We start from the raw sequence: 6747 nt of genomic DNA on the forward strand, positions 1-6747 counted from the left end.
GCGAACAAATGGCTGGAGGTAGAAGTCATGAGGGACAGGGAAGGAAGAAAGGCTGGAAAAGTAGGCAGGAGCCAGGTCCTGAAAGACTTTGGAAATTGTGCAAAGAGGCTCCTGAAGGTAATGGAAAGTCCATAACGGATTTCCAGCAAGGATGTGACAAAGTCAGCACTGTATTATACTGGAAGCAAAGAACGAGGCTGGGAAACCTGGAAACCAGGAGAAAATGAGTGGCAGAGCACATCCTGTGTTTGTTTTGCCTTCCCCCGTTATCCCTTCAAGGCATGTAATGGAGTGCTCCGTATAGAATAGGTACTTAATAAATGCTGCCGAGTTCATCAATGATAAATGCTTTGGCTCCCAATGGCGACATACAAGCCATTATTTTCTCATTTAGAAAATGGATCTTGTGGCTAACTGTGGAAAATCATCTTCCAGAAAAAAGAAAAAGAGAGATGTGTATGTCTGCTCCATCTCAAATGTTTTCACTGAACCAGATTCTCTTTCCGTAGGGTGGCTGCCCTTGGCAACTCTCGGGTTACATGAAGCTGGGCTGGGGTTTCTCTGACATTTCAGCAGAGTCACGAGTGGGTGGGATGGGAAGCTCTGGGCTGCAAAATAGGTAAGTTGCTCAATGTCCCCGGAAAACCTCCAAGGACAGAACTGAGTGTTACTCGGGGGAGTATTTTAGGTGCGAAGGCATTATGTTAGGAGAGAAATGCACACCCCAGGCTCCCGTAGTCATTAATAACAGTGTGTTATTGCTGGAGGCTGCACAAGAGTCTGTGGCCCTGTCCCCAACCCATGTCGGCAGCATACCTGTATCGTATGGGTAGCGTATTCGCCCCACGGCTTCTCTGCTCTGGGCACCCCCAGGCGGCCGGGGAAGCTGTGCAGAAGGCACTGTAATACCATGCTAACCCTTACTGTGTTTGCCACGTGCCTGCTCTTGTTCTGGGCGGATCATCTTGTTGGACTTCCATGGCTATTTCCAGCTCAGAATAGAAGCTCAGGCAGGTGAAGTTGCTTGCCCAAGGTCATGGGCAGGATCAGTAGAGGCTTGGGCACTACGCCTCTTAGGTTCCTCAGGTCATTGTAACCCCTGCAGACGGAGCTTGCGGGAAACGCAAACCCACCCTTTTTTCTCCATGCCATGTAACTTCCGCCCAGGTCTCGTGGAGAAGACTCTGCCTTTTCTCTTGGATTTAAATAGTAACATCTGCAGCAAGCATTTGTGGGTTTGGGGCTATACAGCAGCCAGCCTGCCTTCTAACAGCCCCTCGATTTCCCCATGGAAACTCACCCTCCTGCCCCTGTGTGTAGTCATGGCGGGGGTAGGGGGCGGGTGCAGGTGCCCCTGCCTCCTCCACGGAAGCATAAGCAGCCGGTTCTCCCTCCCTCTGCTCCAGCTGCAGCCAGGGATGGGCATGGAATCCAGATGGGGGCAACCAGATGTTCCCTCCAGGACCTGGCACCTTGAGCGAGTGATGGGAAGAAGGGCTGGAGGCTCTCCAGCGGCAGCGGTGGCGTGCCGGCCGTCTCTTCCCGTGACCTTACCAAGGCCCTGTTGCTTAACCCTCCAGCAATCTCCTGGTTTCTGGCCGTGTTCCAGACTTCATCACTACTCTCTGCCAATTCTCTGAGCCCCTGATAGCCTTCCAATAAATTCCATTTGATTACCACACAGCTTGTAATCAAGAGCCCTGAGTAATACACAACCGTTTGGTAAACGCGAAGCACGAGCCAGACAGTTTACATGTGACGTCTCGTCGGATTCCTGAACGCCCCCGTGCGGAAAGCGTGGGTATACCCGCTGTCCGAGGGAGGATGCTGCAGTGACATGCCCAAAGTCACACGGCTGGTGAGGGCCAGCCCCTGAATTCAAACCCAGGTGTTCCTGATTCTGTATTCCATGCTTTATTAACTCTCCTTTTCATCTGCCCCGACTTCCAGTGTCTCCGAGAGGCGGTACTGGCTGGCCCCCAACTTCCAACAAGTAACCTATATTGCAGGCCTGAGACTCGTAGCAAAAGTACTTTCAAAACCTAATTTGCTCACATCATGAACACCTGCCAGGAAGGAATTTCGGCGTTTGGTCTAAACATGGAAAAGTTAAGTTCACTTAACCCCGAGGGGGCACCTGTAGAGAAAGGGAAAAAAGCATTTTAACCCTTTCCTTGAGTCAGAAAAGGAGGCCCCACACCCTCCTTTCATCTCTTAACCGTCAGAAAGGTCTAAGGTGAGAACTCTGCACGTGTGATTCATTGTAGGATGTAAGGGAGGGAGAAATCCATGGAGGCTGTGAATTTCTAAATATTTGTGCCTTTTCTATTTGTCAGTCTGTCAGTTTCTATTGTCAGATATTTAAAAGAAGTTTGATCTGTGTTTGAAGAATCCATTTAGTTTCATGCAGCTTCCTAGGGGGAAATTTTGGAGTTTCTCAGACCCAAGAAGTTTGCGATTGGAGAGACCTGACCTATTGACCCCTCTAGTGGCTACTCAGGATTATTCTTTCTTAATGATGCAAAGAAGAGACATCTGAGTGAATCTAGTTGAGAATTAAGGGAAAAGAAACCACATCATGTGCCCTTCTGCCAATGGAAGTGCAGAAATCCAGAGTCAGACTGAATATGTGCATTCAGCAACTGGAAGCAGAATTCATATTTCATTGCTGAACTGACTGACCACTCCGCCATCACAGATTTGGAAGGTTCCATGCCATTTTGTGGACATGGTCATACTTTAGGACAGAATCTCAGATTTCTCAGGAGTCGTGACTCTTGGTTAAGGCTTAAGGGGCTGCCTTAACTGTACACACCTGGAGACGAAGGGATCTGGAGGAGTAGATGCCCAAACTATGGGGTGTGGCTTGGTTTTAAGTTGATGACCTAGGGCAGAATGAAAATAGTGCCCATCCAGAAGCCCCGGTGACTTTGAGTCATGGAGGTGGGTATAAATCCTACAGCTATATTCTGATATTCCTGGCCATTACCCAAGCTCTGGACAAAGTTTGGTCCCACATGTATCTGTGAAAATATGTTAGTTTTCAATGGGATTGCCATAACTGAGACTTATCTACTCCACAGTGGAAAAGGAAGGCTGTAAGGAAGGGAAAGAAACCCATTTAAAATAGCTCAGATGAAAGGGTGATTAATAGAAGGGATTCTCATGGAAAGAAAGTGCAGAGCAAAGCCTGGCCTTTGGGAACTGGAAAGTGGTCTGGCAACTTGTCTTCCCATTTCTCCCTTTGTGGAGCCGCCTGGCATCTGTTTCTCTCTGAAAGGCAACAGACCAATCTTTTTGCCTCCCTGTGGTTTCTGTCTCCCCACAACTTTGGCTTGCACCAAGATTTTGGCACTGCTTTCAATCCCATCTCCATATGACTCTACAAGTTTAGCACCATCCTTTCTGACTGCCATCTCTGGGAATCTCCGATGTTTTTCAGGAGAGTGTATCAGTTATCTATTACCACAATAATGCTGTGTAACAATCATTAACACCTCAGTGGTGAATAACAATAAACATTTATTGTTGCATACTAGTCTGTGGGCTGCAGGGTGGTTTGGCTGGTCTGAGCTGAGCTGAGCTGAGCTTGGCAGGACTCATGTGTGCATCTGTGGTCAGCTTTGGGTGAGCTGGGTGGCTTTGCGAATGTTGGATAGGCTCTCTCATAGGTCTAGACCTCACCAGGCACAAATGGGCTGACTGGGCTCTGTTCTGTGTGCCTCACGCTCCAACAGGCTAGCTCAGTCCTGTCCTCACAGAGAAGCAAGGAAGAAAGCAAGAGAGATTGGAAGCACTCATGGTCTCTTGAGTCCAGTCTGAGAGCTTGTATACCCTGGTTTCTGCTGCATTCTCTTGTCCAAAGCAAGTCACAAGCTTAGCCCAGGATCAAGGGAAGGGGAAATAGGCTCAACCTTTTTCTTTAATCTTCATTTTTATTTTTTTAAATTTATTTTATTGAAGTATAGTTGATTTACAATGTTGTATTAATTTCTGCTGTATGGCAAAGTGATTCAGATATATATATATATATATTCTTTTTTATATTCTTTTCCATTATGGTTTGACACAGGATATTGAATATAGTTCCCTGTGCTGTACAGTAGGACCTTGTTGTTTATCCATTCTCTATATAATAGTTTTCATCTGCTAATCCCATGCTCCCTATCCATCCTTCCCCCCTCCCCTTTGGCAACCACAAATCTGTTTTATATGTCTGTGAGTCTGTTTCTGTTTCATAGATAAGTTCATTTGTGTCATATTTTAGATTCCACATATAAGTGATATTGTATGGTATTTGTCTTTCTCTTTCTGATTTACTTCAATTAGTATGATAATCTCTAGGTCCATCCACCTCACTATAAATAACTCAATTTCGTTTCTTTTTATGGCTGAGTAATATTCCATTGTATATACGTACCACATCTTCTTTATCCATTCATCTGTGGATGGACGTTTACGTTGCTTCCATGTCTTGGCTATTGTGAATAATGCTGCTATGACATAGGGGTGCATATATGTTTTCAAATTACAGTTTTGTCCAGATATATGCCCAGGAGTGGGATTTCAGGATCGTATGGCAACTCTATTTCTAGTTTTTTGAGGAACCTCCATACTGTTTTCCATAGTGACTGCACCAATTTGCATTCCCATCAACAATGTAGGAGGGTTCCCTTTTCTCCACACCCTCTCCAGCATTTGTTATCTGTAGACTTTTGAATGATGGCCATTCTGACTGGTGTGCAGTGGTACCTCACTGTAGTTTTGATTTGCATCTCTCTAATAATTAGCTATGTTGAACATCTTTTCGTGTGCCTGTTGTAGGCTCTACCTTTTGATGGGTGAAGCTGTGAAGTTACATTGCAAAGGGTATGGCTACTGGAAAGGATGAAGAATTGGGGCCACTTTTACAATCGCTCTATCACAGAGAGGGAATCTGATTGGCTCGGACTGGCTCCTTTTGGTTCAGGCGCTCAGTCCTCTATGGTTTGGATGTGTGTGTAAGTGGAGTGGGAGGGTCACAGGAGCTATTGGTGTGCTCCTTCCAGTAGCTATTGTTGGGTCAGGTTAACTCAGAAATGTTCAAACATCCATTTACTCTTAAGTCAACTCCCAATTTTAGTTTGGACGATGGTTTCCACTTAGACTGTATGTGAGTCCTTCAGCTGTTCCAGGAGTACAGTGCTTACCTTTGCCCTAAGCCAGTCAGTGTGTGTTATGCTCCTAACCAGAGTCATTGGTACAGGAATGGGCACGCGATTCAAACCACACCAAACTAGGCCAATCAAAGACAGCACTAAGGCTGTTTCTTGTCACCACAGAAGCATGTTGGCTCTCTCTTGCTGAGTTTGGACCTGGAGCTTGCCAGCTAGTGGAGCCTGCAGACCCAGGAGAGCAGAGTGGAATGCTGAGGCAGACTAGATTCCAGTGTCTAAGGTGCTGAATCAAGCCGTGCCTGAACTCAGTCTGATCCTGGACTATTTATTTACATATATTTCCTGTTATTTTAGCCCATTCTAGTTTGGGTTTTCTGTTACTGTGTGCTTAAAAGGTCTTGATCAGTGTCCTGACCAACATATTGTAACAGAAGAGTGACGGACATGTCAGCTACATGAGTGTAGACCCATCGACATTGGAGGACGGAGCCATCACCTGTTCTAGGCCTATTACTGTGTATCACTGCAGGAATAAGGCAGATGCATTTCGATATTTGGATTACATTACATAACAGCTAAGGCCTACTTCAAAAAAGATCTCCCCATATTATCAATGGAAATGTCATGCAGCCCCCATTTCCCTGGAGACTGTGGATATTCCTGATATAGGGTAAAAAACCAAAACCCAACGGAACCCTGCCACTTCTCAGGAGCTCCCCATCTCTGGGCCTCATCCACCTCATCTGTAAGGAGAGAGCTGGGCAAAAAGTGAGAGGAGTTATCTAACTGTTGTGAAACTCAGCTCCTTCCTTCCCATTTTCTTCTACCTACAAGAATCAGTACAATAGGTGCTATCGATTAGGGGCTTACCCTGGGCTAAAGGCTTTCCGTGCCTTATCTCTTCATTGTACTTAAAAGCATGTGTAGTTGAATAGTTTTAAACTTTTTATTTTGATGTAATTTCAAACTTACAGAAAAGTTGCAAGACCAAGATAAAGAATTCTTAAACATCCTTGACCATGATTCACCAGTTATTATCTGCTGCCCCATTTGCTTTATCGTTCATTCATTCATACTACTTTCTCTCTCTGCATATACATATGATGCTCCTTTAATTCTAACTATTTCAGTCTGTCTTGCCTAAGAACAAAAACATCCTCTTTCATAACAACAAGGTAAGGATTAAAACCAGGAAAATTAACATTAATACAATTCTGTTATATAACACACAGACCATGTTCACATTTTATCAGTTGACCCAATTAATCTAGTATTTAATAGTCATTTTTATACAGACCAGGAGGCAATTCAGGACCAGGATTGTGTTTCTTGTTACATTTTTTTAGTCTTCTTTAATATAGAATAGGCCCTCAGCCTTACTTTGTGTTTTGTGACCATAACCTCTTTGAAAATGAAAGGCTAGTTATTTTGCAGAGTGTCCCTAAATCTGAGTTTACCTGGTGTTTTCTCACAATTATATTCACATTATGCCTTTTGGGGCAGGAATACCATCAAAGTGATGGTGTGTCTTTTTGAAGGCTTTGTGTCTGGAGGCACATGGGGTTGCTGTCTCCCAGTTTTTTGGGGTTTT

Source organism: Pseudorca crassidens, chromosome 3, assembly GCF_039906515.1.
Source record: "Pseudorca crassidens isolate mPseCra1 chromosome 3, mPseCra1.hap1, whole genome shotgun sequence".
Lineage (NCBI taxonomy): Eukaryota > Metazoa > Chordata > Mammalia > Artiodactyla > Delphinidae > Pseudorca > Pseudorca crassidens.